Source organism: Copidosoma floridanum, unplaced genomic scaffold, assembly GCF_036245765.1.
Source record: "Copidosoma floridanum isolate Cflo_tuat_1 unplaced genomic scaffold, Cflo_Japanese_pri ptg000004l, whole genome shotgun sequence".
Taxonomy (NCBI): Eukaryota; Metazoa; Arthropoda; class Insecta; order Hymenoptera; family Encyrtidae; genus Copidosoma; species Copidosoma floridanum.
In genome coordinates this window covers 6300746-6318609 of record NW_028321881.1, presented here as the reverse complement: position 1 = coordinate 6318609, position 17864 = coordinate 6300746, and the positions used below count along the sequence as shown (strand labels likewise).

General features: G+C 32.1%; 1 protein-coding gene across 1 annotated transcript in view; it reads left to right on the top strand.

Moving 5' to 3' along the window:
- e (nonribosomal peptide synthetase ebony) overlaps positions 1–17864 on the top strand; it is a 913052-nt gene that overhangs the window by 153627 nt on the left and 741561 nt on the right. The gene's annotated exons all lie outside the window — the stretch shown is intronic.

Sequence of the window (17864 nt, the reverse complement as noted above, 5' to 3'; positions counted from 1 at the left end):
ATCATAACAGAAGCACTACAAACACCTACCCTCTCTGCAAAATTGGCATACCATATATTGACAATAATTTTGAAAAAATTTCAACCATGTTAAAACCCTACAATATTCACACTTACCCTCTTATTAACAATAAACTGCAGCATATCGTCCGCTTGGGAAAAGATACAACGAATAAACATAAACAGACAAATGTAGTATATAAGTTTTATTGTAAAAATTGTCCCGCGTCATATGTGGGTGAAACAAAGCGAGCGGCGGAGGTCCGCATCAGTGAACATATGAAAAGTAAAAACTCCGATTCCGTTGTTTGTGCACACCAAATCAATTTTGACCATGAATTCGATTGGGATAACTTTGAAATCCTTGACAAAGAATCCAATTATAAAAAAAGAATTATTTCCGAAATGCTTTATATAAAACTCGATAAACACAACATCAATAGAAAGGAGGATGTGCTTTCCTTTAATAGAGCATACCTTCCTTTACTACGAAAGTTTAAATGTCCCGATCGAGTTCATCGCCCTTTACCGTCTACCTTTGCGGCTCCGCCTATATAAGCGCTGGCTTGTGGTTGTAATTGATTGTCAGTCGACAGCACGACAGGTGACGAGTAAGTCAACCAAACTTACGAATTCTCGCGTATCTGCGGTAACAATTTACAATAAATTTATTGTATTTTTGTGTTTGAGCCTTCCAGATCACTCATTGTGTGTTTTTAATTTTAATTTTGTAGCCTGATGAGGCTGACGCATATTGTCAGCGAAACGTTGCGCATCAATAAATCAACGCAGAAAATTTAAATACACTTTACTTGTATTTATTTATTTTCTTACATTTCGCCCCCAACGGATCACTGATCACTTTGAATTTTCTAATTGTATTTGAGTTTAGCTGATTATAGTATTGTGCACTAATCTGTAACTATTTGATTAAATATTAAAACATACATTGTTATTATCCCATGAAGCCATACGTGGTTGAACCCCCTGGCTTGAATAAAGACTTATACTATACTTCTATACTATACTTATAATATTTTGTGGAGGGCGGTGGAGGGCCATGAAAAGTGCGTGGGGGGTCGGTGGGGGGGACTGTGGGGGGTCGGTGGGGGCTGTGGGGGCTTTTGAGATAAACTACGATATGTCAAAATAAGCAAGAAAATTACGGATTTTCACCTTATTTTGTAGGGGTTGGTGGGGGGCAAATGGGGGTCGGTGGGGGGTTTGTGTGGAATGTTCCACTGAGTGAACTATATAATGTAGGAAGATATATATATATACATCTATACTTTAACACATAACTTCTGTTAATTATGATTTGCACATTCTAAGTACTTTCGTATTTGATATGATGTATGTATACATACACGTACCAATTGTTGGTCATGTAATGTAGGAGGAAACAAGAATTTGCACGACGCTGCACAAAAAGATGGTACTTTTGTCTCGTTCTGTGGTACAAAATTTTTTTCTACCTTTGCAGCATTGATAATCAATTATGTCTACCCTATGTATTAACGTAAAGAAGCCCGAGATCTCACGTTAGTTGTTACTTTTTGCTTCTTTAATATGTGCGTGAGATCTGAAGCTTATCTTACTCTGACTCCCTATGAATATGTAATATACTGTTTCTGCATTTGATAATACATTAAGTATATGTACAGTAAATGAAACTAATTCTACAATTAATAATAATAATAAAGGTTTTGGTGACGTAACAACGATTCTTATTACACATGATAGAAAATAGAGAATATCTTTATTGGTAGGTAAGTTTAGTAGCATGCAGATTTCCCTTTAAGATATGACTTCTTTTATTTTAAAGACTTTTATAATTGTTTGTATGAATCCATCTTTTAAAAGTTTTTGCACCTCAATACTTAGTCTTTATGTGTGAAATTATTTTTTAGCATATCAAGCTTCCCTTTCGAACTACGACTGTTTCCTTCAAAAACTCCTTCAAAATTGTTACTTTTAGCTAATATTTATTCTTTTTCAAGATACTCAATTGTTTTTGGTTTTTAAGGTGAGGTTGTTATATTATACCCATGTTATACCTCATGCACATTCATTCACGTACATATTTACATATAAAAGAATAAATAGCAAATAAAAAAAATTGTTTTAATAAGATTTCAAAAAAATTAAGTGACGTTTTGTAGTAAGCATTATTTACCTAATAGTACTATAGTTAGAATAGAAACCCAGCTTAGCCATTGTAACAGCCACGATACAATTTCTACTATGCAGCAGTATGTATAGAGAGAGGCTATGATATATTAATATATCAGGTGTGTATATATATATATATATCAAGTAATTGTGGTGCACCATTGTGCGCATGCGAGATAGAGAGAGAGAGAGGGAGAGAGAGAGAAAGAGAGACGGACAAACAGATTCTGTGCACTGCAGTCAGCGTTGGCTAGTATTAAGATAATATCAATAGATATACACCAGCGTTGACTTGCTCGTTTCACAAGTTAACTCCCCATATAAGACGCACCTGAAAAAGTTTTACTTCCGCAAATTTCGCAAACGTGATGTAAAAGTATGTCTTACAACAATCGAAATAATCTTACCCACTCGTCTATGGCTCAGTATTCATACGAAAATATAGATGTAATATATAAGCTGTGAAGCGAGCTTTGGTAAACTATACATATATCACATAAACAGAAAAAGTGAGGAGTAAGGGAACTCGGGTGGAGACTTTTTAGAGCTGTACTCTACTTGTGTTAGCCTACAGCTTGCGAGTCTTTAGAGTACTAAACTGTGATTTGAGGAGAATGCCTTCCTGTCTGGCATCATTGGTCAATACAACAAGATTCACTTAAACAACGCTTCTTAGTTGGATAATCTGACGAAGAAAAAGTCTGGGATTTCATCTTACAACAGTGATGTACCATATGTGCATTTAGCTTCTGTGTGTCTGCTGCACCGTGTGCAGATTACAACTACTTTTTTACATTAACCACAGTTCTCCAAAGACATGAAAATCACAACACAGGCAACTTTCTGCGTTAGTGGGTAAATATAGAGGTTAGGAGCCACCGTACATTTAGGTAAGAGCACCAAGCTCTAGACAAGCAAAATACAACACACCCCAAGGTAAGGTACATATGTGAACATTCAAAGTGCTTACAACAAATCAAACAAAAGCTTATTAGCTAAGTTGTTAATAAAAAACGCAACAGAAAAATATCAGAGCATGCAAAAGGTTGTGTTGATAAAGTTCTATTTATAATTGAAACATCTAATCCGAACAATATCACTCGAACATATTCTAACAATTGCTATACAATATAAGTAATACATACGTTTTTGATTTATCTGCTAAATAGTTACAATTAATTACATTTTATAAAAATAAGTTTATTTGTTTACTAAGACTTTTGGCTTCTGGATAGATATATGCCTTCTCATAACGATGCTAAACTGAAACATGAATATGGATCAAATTGAGCGTAAAAATTTTTAAAAAAGAAAATAAAATTAAGTGAAGTTACATTAAGTATAATCACTTATTTTTTTTTTTCAAATTGGCTTATTTTTGAAATAATTTTTTTGTTTTAATATACTGCAACTTGAAAAAACATATTTTGAAACTTTTTAAAGAAATTCTTATCAATTAAAAACTGTAGTTAGATAAGATGATAATCTTTGCATATCACATTGTTTTTTTTTTTTAGAACGTATACACAAAAAAATGTAGGCTAGTAGAGGTCAAAATTTAGGAGAAAAAAAAATAATAAGGAAATACATTATTATTAAATCGATTAACTGTAACTGTAGATAAATATAATAAGTCAAAAAATAACTATATCAATTAACTTTTTTTTTCTTTAAAAAATCAGGTATAACGATGTTTTCTCTTTTAATGATTTTTCAGGGCTATTTGTGATGACTGCCACAGTTTTTATTATTTTTTTACTAGCAAAGATCAAATTTGTATGTATGATCGTATCACGTTTTTAAGTTACATGTCAGTATTAAAAACTGGGCGTACAAACAAAATTAGAAAATCAAAAAAAGTGACGGATCTTAAATTTAACACTTTCTAAATTTGATATAAAGTAAAAATGTAATGAAAGTAATAAATAAATCGACCCCCCAGACGATGACTCTGCCTTTTTCTTTGAGCCCACTTGAACATTATGCCCTTTTCCTAAGTCCGGGCGAAAACTATGCCTTTTACCCTAGTCCGAACAAAAACTATACTTTTTTGGGATTCCTGACAAAGACTTCGCCCTTTTCCAGAGTTTGGACGAAAACTATGCCCTTTTGTTTAGTCTGGATGAAAACTACGCCCTTTCGAGATCTTTGGAGAAGACTATGCTCTTTTATTGCGTCTGGACGAAGACTATACATTTTTATGGAGTCTGGACAAAAACTATGCCATTTTTTCTAGTCCGAAAGAAGCTTATATCATTTTCTCTGAGTCTGAAGTAAAATGTTAACCTTTTCTGGACCCCAGCTAAAGTGAAATTCATTTAAGCTCACCGTACATTTGTGTTTGTAATTAGACATATAGTCAAATATATTTATATGGTGGTTGTTGCCTACAGTTTTTATAACATTTACTTTACGAAATCTTTTAAAAAACCTCATTCTCACTTTTTTCAAGCACTCATTTAAACTCCAAATACTGAAGCCACTAGACCTACTATGAATAACAATTACATGTTGTTTTTTTTTTACGAAGGCATCCATAGATACTTGGACACAAGTATCGTGAAACCTTAATATAAAATGTTAATTCGTTTTCAGGAGCTTCGTTTTTGTAAGCTTCTTTCAGCGTACTAGTAGTTGTTAGCTGCCAAAAGCATGAGTCAGCAAATCTGGAGGGGTTGATTGTTTTAGGGAAAGGACAACACAAGAGGGGTCAGTAAATAATATTTGAACGTTTTTCAACTTAGTTTTTATCCTGAAATGGGCATAGTTCTAGCCAAGACTCGGAAAAAATGGCGTAGTTTTTGTTGGGACTAGAAAAAAGGGCATAGTCTTCGTGCAGACGCAAGAAAATGGCATAGTTTTTTCCTGGACTCGAAAAAAGGGCATATTTTTCGTCAGGGATCAAAAAAAGGGCATAGTTTTCGTCTGGACTAGAAAAAAAGGCATCATCGTTGCCTGGAGCGTTGAAATGTACATAGCTGAGCAAAACAGTGGTTTTACACACATTACAAGCACTTTATCAAAATTAATTTTTTCTTTTATTGTCGAAGGGGGTAGTGGAGAAATAAGGGGTAATCGGGGGGAAGGTAGTGTGGATCTCTACCTTAAAAACTATATGATGTGGGAATGTACATAGTGTGCAGTGGCTAAGTTGACTTGGTTACGGGTTGGCACGATGAGACAGCAGTTTGATTCCAGCGACTGCGACTTTTGAAGTACTCTATGGTACACAAAAAATGTGGTACACATTTGCAATGGGTAATAGGCGTAGGGTAGAGGCTGACTAAAATTCAATTATGTTAATTTAATAAAAACATAACAGGAATTCAGCCCTACCTTCAATGGGCATAAAATACGGCTAGGGTTGTAGACAAGCAGTTGTATGGACAGTCCTTCCTCCATAACTATATAGTATGGGAAAATAATTATGTTTATGTAAGGTTACTGCTGCAGACCTTACGTAATTTAAAAATGTACTAGTACCATTTTTAGTTAATAGAAACTGAAGCTATAAAAACGCATAAGTACGATTTTGTCCTTGTAATCACCATTAGAATTTTTTTTTTTTTTTAATATCCAGATAAACAATACAGAGTCGCAAAATTTTGTTCAATTAGGAGAAGAGGTCAAACAAAAAGCTACGGTAAGCATAGGGAATGGAGGGGTTGATAATTGCTCGAAGATATTATACGCAGATACCTGATTTGTGCACAGCCCTACAGTTATGATCTATACTCATACATTCCTTTCAAAAAATTTTTAATGTTAGGCTCTTGTTTGCTTTGATTGTATTAGGCTGTCTCTGTGGAATACAATTTTTTCTTGATAAGACAACCAATTTTCTACTTGATTTCCTTTTTTCACATTCATCACTTTCTTTTCAGTGAATATCTTGAAAATATTAGCTAGAAAATAAATCTTTCTGCTACACCTTATATCTCTTTACCAATCCTGACCTACCCTCGATTTCCTGTAAATAAAATAGCTTTTGAGCAGACCTAACTTGTCTTATCCTGTAACTCCGTCCTAGTTCCTTCCACACCTCATCATGCCATCATAGCATAGCACTTATTTTGAATCTTATTAGATTTAATTTCTTATTATTCAACCGTTAAAAAAAAAAAACCAGCAGGCAGTGGGTGCTTTGGTAACCAAGTTTAAAGTTATACTTCTGTAAAATTATGTGACAGACAGTACAGTTATAACTGTAAAAATACCTTCTGTGAATCAATATTATGTACAAACGTGGCAAAATTATGATTGGAATTATTTTACCTACGTAAATTAATGGTTTCAATTAATACTTTAATATGTAATGCATTAACGATTCTTAATAGTAGATTATGACACATTAAACTATAAACAATATGTAGGCTGGCTGGCTTAAGACTAAGTAGTTTTGTCGAATCATAGATTTTTTTCACATATATTATTTAAACGTCAAATGTTTATTCAAAATAGCATTAAAAAAATACCCAAAAAAATTTCGATTTTCAACTGTACCTTTTTTAACATGTTTTGTTTTTAAACATTGCAACTTTACCTTATGAAAAAGTCACGTAAAAGTGCATTTATATGATTTGTAGAAGTCTCAATATTTTTGTCTATTAAACAGATTACTTTTATGTGTATCCATTAAATTTTTAAATACATCTACGAGTTGTGTTTTTTAACAACCCTTAAAAGAGAGGGTTAAATATTTACTAAAATTATTTGTTAGTACATCTATATAAGAAAGTAAATTGCCCACATTATTGCATAGTAGAAAAGCTGTCAGGCAAAATACACTTATTTTTAAGTTGTCAAAAAAAATTTTTAACTCAATAACTGATTTTATTTCTTAAATAATTTATTGGTCATTTTTATTTACAACAAAATCAAATATACTAAAAAGTAGTAAATAAAAACATGAAAATTAATTTTTTTTTTCTAATTGGTTAAAAAGAAACAAAGTTCAAAATGTGTACTGTGGTTGCGTGGCATTGTGTGGTGTGGAGGGGGACGGCATGGCAAAGGCAGAAGAGTGAAGGGAGAGTAACATACAGAATTGACTTACATTACACTTTTCTTCAAGGTCAGAAATTCAAAATCGTTGATGTGCTCCCACGTGTCTAACTTGGTTGGTTGGAGCATGACTCACTTTTTACTACCAATTTGAGCCCACTGTATAGAAAAGGCATACTGAATGTGTGCCTACGACGAGATAAGAAAAAATGATATTAAAATTTTCTATAACGAACAAAATATTAATAGGGGCTTGCTGCATAATTTTTTTAACATCAAACCCTACAATTAAATGCTGACAACTACATGCACATAATCTGATTTCATGGACATTATTTTTTATTGTCTTCGTATTTAGAGTATTTTTATGATTCTGCAATGTGATATTAAAATCACGGTGTATTAAACGTAGTTTGTCAAAATTATTTAGCTTGACCTATTTCTTATAGTTAACAGTATGGCTACAACCGTCATAAATAAAATTTATTCTTTAACTCGTCATAATCTCTAAAAACTGTTAGCCAAACTTTATAGGTTTTTTTTATTTGAAACACATGGAAGGGATGTGCGAAATTCGTGTCCATATATTCGCATTGAAATAAGCATTAGGCAAAATCATTATAGATGTGTGGAAGAGGTATGCTGAATGTGCATCTATGACAAGAGAAGTGACAATTTTGAGAATAACTATATAGACATGAGCACTCATAGAAAAAGCGAGTGACGACTGGGATGAGTCTTCTTTGCTGTATTAAAACAATATTCTAAAGATTAAGACGTTAATAGAGACTGATTCTTGCACAGGCCAATTCTCAGCTTAAAATTTTTGGTGGTCACAAAGGAGTCAGCCAAATTTCATTACATGTTTCTCAGTTAGACACACTAATAGCAGTGAAAATTGAGAATGTCATTTAGAATCCTCTTTAGTTACAGCCGTACACATTTTGCGTATTACATTAACCGAACGCTTATTTGTGTCATAAGAACAATGCGGCCACCAAGTAATCAGCGAGAAAGAGCTTCGCAATCGCAAACCATCGCAGTTCCTCTGATACCTCCATTCTCTTGCTTGTGCAACCGTCATGCAGGATAACCTCCCACGTCAACTCTAGCTTTAACGACTCTTGTCCAATGCCCGTGCTTTTCTGGCAACGCAATTATTGTTGGCACTAATAAATTTGCAGAGCTTACTGATGAAATCTGATCAACTACTGATTTATTAAAGCAAGTGGCTCATCAAAATCAACTTCTCGTTCGCGTTTTTGTAGTCCTAACAGAATTTTAGGCAGAAAAGTTAATTTTCTACAAGAGCAGACTTGCAGCAAAGAATAAGTCGTTTGTAATGGTATAATAAGAACTTTAAGTAGATATCTCAAAAGTGCATTCTTTCATCCAATTTTCCGGCAAACGATTAAAGCAGTCTGTAAGGGTGGCATGTAACTGCGGTCTATCTAATATCTGTCTTCTTGTAGTTGACAAAAATTTAAAACAAAAATATTTTGTTGATACTGGTATCACTTTATGTGGTTTATCTTGAGGTTGACTACAAAAATTTTGTGCTGTTATCAATAATGATTTGTCTGCCGCAAATGGAAGCAATATCAAAACATACGGTTTTCTAACCTTAAATCTTACCTTAGGACTCTGACGAAGATTTTTGTAGAGATTAATCGTTGCTGACGTTGATCTGCCTATTATCGGTTCAAATTTTCCAGCACATTACCACCTTTTACATTAATGTTGTACAAAACGTATCGTCAATATTTACACTGGACTTCAAAACCAAGATTTGTTTTAACGCTTCACGCCGACTAGTGGTAAAGCTGCTCAAGATTATTTGTTTTTTTTTAGCTCTTACACCTTAGTCTCTTGAAATTAGTTGCCCACCCGGTTAAGGTCCTGAGAAATTAAAAATTGCTCCTAAGGAATCAAATGACATATTGCAAGCTGGTATAACTCAACTGTCTAAAAGCCCTTGGTCATCGCCTTTGCATCTGTCTTCGAAACGAGAATCGATTTGGTGTCCTAGTGAAGATTTTTATGCGTCGAATTACGTCACCACCTTCACGTCGTTTCCTATTTCATCGATGGCTGTACAGAGTTTTCAAAAATTGATTTTCTAAACGCTGGTTGAACCTTTTGAAAGGTGAATGGATAAAGTCGTACATTGATTGAACTTTTTCTTTTGTTTTGTTTAAAAATGAAGCATCAACTGCACCTTAAAACTATCTTTGAACGACTCACCCAACATGGAATGGTAATAATTTTAAGAAGTGTAATTTTGCAATGTCTGAAGTGAATTTTGTAGGTTACACTATATCTGATTCTGATATCCAAACGTCTGAAAAACTTGTCCAGGCAACTAAGGACTATCCTTTGCCAAAAATAGTTTAAGGTACTTGCTACTCCAAAGGTACGTTGAATTTTTACCACAGATTTATTTCTCATGCCTCTGATTACAAAACTTCACTGCATGATACAAGTGGTAAACTAATTTTAAAAAATTCTGAACCAACCATTTAGACATCTAAATAAAAAATAGATTTTAAAACCTGCAAAAACTGATACAATAAATATAAGAGAAATTGAAAATGTTGTAGGTAATAGTCTTTTGCGAATGAAAGCTTTTTTTGCATCACGTGATTACAAGCTGTTGGTTAAATCTCAAAAAGAAAACACAGAACTCAAAAAAATAACCAATCATAACTATTAGTTGCACATCGAACAATTTTCTGGATCTTCGCTAACTGTGTTCTGTCATACGTGAACAAGATAACTTCAGCCCTCGTTCACCCATTTTGTTTGGCCGTCTATAAATAAAGATTGCAGTAATTGGGCTCATGTAAGCAATGCGTGTCAGTGATAAAAAATTTTTCATTATGTTCATGCTCCTCTTGGATCATTTAAATCTCTGACGTAAAGATTCATGCACATTTACATAGATTTGATTGATCCACTTCTACCTGCGCATTCTTGTGGATATTGCGTGAGCGTTATTTATTGTTTTACTCGTTAGTTGGAGTTTTACCCTTAGCAAGATATAATTGCAGATTCAGTGATTCATACACTTTTGAATTATTGGGTTTCTCGTTTGGATTTTCCGCAAAGTATTACTTCAATCGGAGGAGCTCTATTTACTTTTCAACTGTTCAATGGTTCTGTAAAACTTTTTGGAATTCTGTATAAGCTCACTACAAGCTGGCATCCTGCTTTCAATAGTTCGGTTGAATGTTTAAATTGCCAACTGAAAGCTGCAATCATGGCTCCTTTCGATATTGGTTAAGTTTGTTAATTACCTTCTGTACTTCTCCAAATACAATCAGCTTTCAAGAAGAACAGTGAGACTACTTTAGCTGAAATGGCTCATGGACAATCTGTTCGTCTGCCTCCTAAATTTTTTGTTTCAAGTCCTGAATGCAAGAGTCTTGACCATTCAAAAAGTTTCCTTTCAAGCTAAAGAAAGTTCATGTCACGATTACGGCCAGCAGTGGCATCAAGACATTGTTAACTTGGTGTATTTGTATTCAAAGAGTTATCAATTTGTAGCTATGCATTTTGAGCTTAAAGTAATTTTTGTATTTAACAATAAAACAATCAATATACAATTCGTTATTTCTATCGATTTTTTATGAAACGTTAAGAAAATATATTAAAAATACGTTTTTAACATACAGAAAAATGTAAGTCTTATAAATCATTAGAGTTGTTATAGTTTAAATAGTAAATCGAAATAGCCTTGCCAAATAATTATAAAATCTAAGCTCCCACTATTGATAAATCGTAATAAAATGGAACAAGATAAATTCTCTAATTTTTAAAGAAATTTATGCTATCTGCTTATATACTTTTATAGAACTACTTATTAACACTATAGAGATTAGATAAACTCTATTTTGGAATATGTAAGACTCTATTTATTAGCGTCTGTCTATTGATAATAACTGAATGCTGAAATTTTTATTAGTAAAAAATATTTAGTGTATAAAAAAAATATTTTTGTAAGAATTGGAAAATAATTTTCATATTTATATACAGTCTAAATCTACTTTACTTTTAAACTAGCAAAGTCATAATTATAAACAAAAATCTTGCGATTAATTAGTAAAAAAAATAATATGGCAAGTTCACTTGAGGGTCAGTGCATAAGCACACGATCAATAAGAGCTAATTTAGGAGTAAGAATGAAAAACTCCAAAAAGTCAGGTGTTGGTTCAATCAACGTTTCATTAGTCTTAACGTCAACCTCGTCAAGCTCACTTTATTAATAAAACAAAAATAAAAAACACAACAATTTTCGTAAATTATATTGTGGGGCCACTACTTACAAATATTAACATTAATTTAACAAATGATTATATGTTATTAGTCCAATGTCAATTGTAAAAAATATTTTTTGAAAACTACCTAATTACTTACGTCTCGTTATGACGATCGTAACGGACTCTTGGTCACCTTGAATAAATAACGTAAGTGTCGAACATTTATGTATTTCCACACATTAAAATAAACAATAAATGTATGCTTCTTGTGAATGTAGATAATGTGTGTACATATCTACTTTGTAAAGTTAAAAGAGATTACTTATACAACCTTTATACGTGTTGTTGAGAAATGAGGTGTTTTTTTTATTTATTTATTTATTGTGTGATTAGTAAAGTGTATGTGTAATATTTCTGATATAAATCTTTTCTGTTTATTTGGTTCATAGTCTAGCATTTTGTGTGAACATATACATGTTCAACACTTAAGTTACTCCTTTAAGGTGACCAACAGTCTGTAATGATCGTCATAAGGATATAGACGTAAGTAATGATTTAATTTGTAAAAATTATTCTTATTACAAGTTACATTGGACTGATAACATATAATTATTTATTGAATTAATGTTAATATTTAAAAATAGTGGCCCTACAATGTAATTTACAAAAACTGTTGTATTATTTTTTTGTTTTTGTTAATAAAGTGAGCTTGATGAGGTTGGCGTTAAGACCAACGAAACGTAGTTCAAGCTAACACCTGGCTTTTTAGAGTTTTTCATTCTTACTCCTAAGTTAGTTCTTACTGATGGTGTGCTTATGCACTGACTCTCAAGTAATCATGTTAACTACTGAGAGTAGAGCGACATGCTTAACAAACAACAATATGGCAAGTTCTTTAGACAGAAAAGACTTTTTAAACTACTATTTTATTATTTAAATACAAAATAACATCTAGTAACCTACTTACATGAAAATAAAGAAGCTGTTTTTATACTGCAGATCATTAGGGAAATTCAATCATTCTTTTCCTATTGACAAAAAACAGTTTTACTTTCAACAATAATTTTTCGTGTTAGCAAAAAACTTTTCTTTAGAGTAAAAATTAAGAAAAAGCCTTATGAAACTAATTGGCTAAAAATAGCCTTTTCACATGTCTAGAAAAAACATAGCCTCTTTAAACTGATAAAGTATTAATTCATAACAGAAAAGCTAATCACCAAATAAAAGGAGAATATTGTTGTCTAATAGTTAAACTGATAAAATATCAATAACACAAGGGCCAATTACTAGATAACGCAATTCACCTGCCGGCTACCCTACTTATGAATAAGGTATTAGGTTAAAATTCCACCCTACATCACTAGGTTACGTAAAACACGTACTGGCTAATAGTTGGACTGGCACATCAATACTAAAAACTAACTAAAGTAGACAATAAGCTTTATATGTAATTATAACATTTCCCGCAGATACGGACAAATCATACAAAAATTAAAAACGCAACTCATTCGTTAAACGTACACTAGATACTATGTGTACGTATACACAAGCTTGTATGGCAAGTAAAACTTGTACGTCACTTGTATGGAAAGACTATTTGCACGCTAGTTGTTCATTTCTAACAACGTAAATAACTTTGTAAGCAACTAAACATACATCATCTATCAAAACTACTTTTTGCTATTAACGCAGTTTTGTAGTATCATTGATCATTGGTTAACCTAATTTAACCATGAACCTCTTTCACGTGCTCTGACACTATAAAAACTCACTATCAAGAGGAAAAATCACTCTTCATACGCCTTTCACTAGTTTTCTAAAATTGTTCTTAACTTTTGACTTCCTCATTCCACGAGTACTATCATGCACGTAAGGGTAAACGTATTAGCTAAGATTTGTTTAGTTTTATAGACCGCTGACAAATACTGGATGAAGCAGGAGTAACTCTGAAGCAGCAGTAACAACCATTAATGAGAGACGTAAATTAGTTGTCAGTAACATAATTAATACTAAACCTTATTGAAGTGACCCAAATTAATTGTGTTTAAAAGATTAAACTATTTTCGTTGTGTATGGAGAAATAAATAACTCAATTTATAATTAATAAATGTATATAAATAAATAAATAAAAGAAATGCCCAGAAAAAGTGACTGATAATGATTGTCAGTCAATAGTTCGACAGGTGACGAGTAAGTCAATACACTTACGAATTCTCGCGTGCCTGCGCCTGATGAGGCTGACACATATGTAGCGAAATGTTGCGCATTAATAAAACAAAGTAAGAGAAAGAATTTAAATACACTCTAGTTGTGTTTATTTACTTCTCACATCTCGCCCCCAACGAATCACTGATCACCTTGAATTTTCAATTTTTTCGAAGGGCACTGACAAAATTGAAATAAACCAAAAAAAATTCAGCTGCAATAAACCATTGACTAATAATAGAAACTCTTTCCCACATACTTACGATAAAAATAACGTCATGATGACTCAAAAGAAATTCGGCAAGTGTGGTCAGAAAATGCAGCATCCTACGCCTAGCTGTGTACCTACTTTAACATCGATCGAGTACCCCTCCACCAAGCCATACACCAACACCATCCTAAAATAATTAACCTAGACAGTATTATTACCATCTTAATTTTCACAAACTTGTTGGATAAAGTACAAACGCAGATGCTTTTTCACAAATCTAGTGGAATCAATTAAAAAATGAAGTGACAAACACAATTTTTTAGACGATAAAATATTATTAATAGCTTGTCTGTTACCTAAAAAACCAAATCAAGCTAAGACTTCATTAGCTCGCCAATATATATCAGAAGGTATTTAATCTCATTTCAATACAATCAAAAGTATACAATTAGCATCTAAAGTAAGAAAAATTGAACTGAGAGATTCACTTATAAAAGAACCTTGGGGTATGAAAGGCAGATTAAGTGAGTTGAATGTATCTACGATAGCAGTAACATAAAAAGTAAGACGATGAAAAGGAGCACCAACATCTCAAATAAAAGATAGAATACCCTTACGATGAACTGTACAGAAGAACTTTATCACGAATTGAACAAAATCGTAGTAATGATAGAGGTGACAGCTAATTTGATTAAAATAACTTAGAAATACTACTTATTACCATGCCAAGAAAATTTCCAATCTTAATATTCCACTGCAAGAATGTCATACAGTAACATCAGAATTCGTACAGCAAAATAAAACTAAATTCGTAGCAAAAAGGTAAAAAGAAAAATGAGCCCTGTTAAAAAGCCATCTAACGTAACTTGAAAAGCAAGTAAAAAAGTGAACTAAATAAAATTAATTAATTAGATGCATAATTAAAGTTAGGAGACGTCAGTACTACAAAAATCCATAAGCACTGCATATCTTAACTAGTCGTTAACTAAAACTTGAATGACGAAATAAAACCTAGCATCTAATAAACATGCTTTAAAAATTTTGCAAATGCTATCGTAGTGAAAAAAAATAGCCTTGTACGTATTATTAAAAAAGGTTAACTCAATTATAACCTTTCTAAAGGTGTAACGTCATCAACTTTACAGGAAGAACTGCTTTATCTTTCTTTTACGGTGAGATTTGTTTTTTTGCATTCTTATCTAGGCATAGAAGACATAATAGAAAAATAATTTAAATACCATACTAGCTTATTTGGAGGCCATAAAGAAATAGTAAGAACTTAAAGATAAATAAGACAAAAAAAATTATAGAAGATAATGCGTAGTCACATTGCTCAGTATGTACAAAAATGTTAACCTTTCCAAGAACTAAAATAAGTCCACACAAAAACCAGAGAACCTATGGTGGTAACAGACATACCATCAGAAATATTTAAAAATGTTGCTATAAATACAGTAGGCCCTCTTTCTTGAACAATAGCTGGAAAGAAGCACATTTTACAATGCAGTGCTTACTTAAAGAGTTTATTGTTTTCTGTATATAATATACAGGAAATAACTATTGCCAATATTATGTGAAGATATTTTATTGCAACTTTGGACATTCCTAGAATTATTCTCAGCGACAACTCAAAAAGTCTTATTCATCAAGTATTAACAAAAGTACCGAAAGTTTTCGGATTCCGTTCAACTCTTACTAGTGCATATAAACCCATAATCAAATGGTTCATTAGAGAGAAGTCATGATAAGTTGAACGATTTCTTCCAAACTAACGCTAAAAACTTAATCATTGGCATAAAATCGTTCATTTTACAATAAATAAGTATAACACTTTAGTTGATTTAGCAACAGGCTTAACACTTTTAGAACTTATCTTTGGCAGACAGGCACATTTTTAAAATCTACTTTCAAGTGAATTTTAACTACAAACCTACAGATTATTTGCTTGTGACATTGCCTGCTGTCTACATACAGTTAAATGAATGGCTCGTGATAGAAATAAGTTATTTAAACACAATTCAAAATCACGTTACGATTATAAGTCAAAACCACAAAACACGAAAGTTAGAATGACAGTCTACATAAGCTTGGGAAAGAAAAATTGGATAAATTTTCTTATAAAATTTTTAAAATCAAAAAAATACAAAGCTGTAAAGACGTCATATTAGACGTAAAAAACAAAAGTGTAATGAACGAACATATTGGCAAAATAAAATGATGCTAACTTTACAAAATTAAAAATAAAATTATAAAAAATAAAACTTTTTTTGTCAGTTGCAATTAATCTAATCAATATGTTAACTAAAAAAAGTGCCGTTTTGCTTCTGCTGATGTTTAAAGCAAACATCTAAGAAATTAAGGAAGACATACTTGCAATACCTTACGACAACATACTTTTAGTAAATAATCTAGGTTTATATTATGAGCACACTAACGAAGTCAGACCCATTCATACCGAATTAGACGTTACGAATACTATGGATTTTTGTAATATTGAAGACCAAACTGAATTATAACATAAACAACTAGATGCTGTGTTCAAACAATGTACTTGAAAATTAAAAATGAAAAAATTAATTACCTACATGTACGTTTAACAATATGCTTTGGGAACAAAATTAATATACAAAAATTTAAAACTATTTTCTGCACCTCAAATTAAAGTACATAGTAAAAACACATATTTTAACAGCATAGTATAAGTTATTACCAGTCGTTTTATAATAAGACAAGTGTCACTAGAATTTTTGGGTAAATTAAAAAAAATTCATACGTGTCTTTGGATGCAGATAATTGAGATAAAATGAATGGAGAAATACATTATTGTTACAGTTTTACACGACATATATTATATTTTTAGGCAAAACAGCCTTATATTTCACGCTCACGTCACAAAAAAATACTTACAGAATCAGGAAACAACAAAAGACACAGTAAAAAAGTTATAAGAAAATTGGGAAGTTCAACTTAAGAAGCATACTGCTTGGATAACGATAATAGAAGAACTGGATATGAAATAAAAGTATCTGAGTGCCTGTACGTAGAATACCTGCATTTTGCAGACTGGCAGACTCACTTCCATTACAGCCCACTAGAGTAAGAAAAAGGCCTGATCACATCACCTTAAATAACCTCTTTTGGTCATGTGATCGGATTTTTCCCTCACTTTAGTAGGCCGTAATAAAAGTGAGTCAGCCAGTTTGTAGACTGCAGGTATCCTATGAATAACTACCCTTAGAGTAGAATTTTTCGAAAAATTCCTATTTTTTATACTAAATTATTACAGGACACATCTTAATGCAGTAGAAAGCAGGTCGCACAAACACCTACATCCATTAATAATACAAAACGAGCAACTATTAAAAATTAATTCATACAAAAAAAAGTATACACTACCTTAGGACAACTTAAGAGTAAAACTTGAATACTCGCATGCACTGTATTAAATGAATGCTAAGGTAATAGACTGTAGATTAGCAGTTGCACTTAGTTTTCCACTAATAGGTAAAAAATATTTCAGTAATCATGCCATGCACTTAATCCCAGTACAATGAGATTTACGTTTGCATTTGAAAAAATATTTTAGCATTGAGCTTCGACATGGTAACCTAATCGTAAGCAGTTCTTTTTAGAACTACTCTCTTACTTATTAAATTCTCAATACTAACAAGCTTGTTAACAGACGTGCTTACTACTTGTCAGATAGAACCATATAAATAAACAGAAGTTTAGTGGATAAGGCTCAAAACCACTAAACAATGGTCATAAGTCATACTCCATACAAGAGTACTATAACAGTACAAGATTTGTGTGGTAATAACATTTCAACAACATAATCAACTGAAATACATTTACAACGTATGGAAATAATATAAATGACTAGTTATGGTGTTCCTCACCCATCTGGCTATACCCTGCATGAAGAATAAGAAAAGAATAATGACGATAAAGATTACTATGACGATAATAATAACGATAAGAATAACGTTAATAATGACGATCATAATGATAATG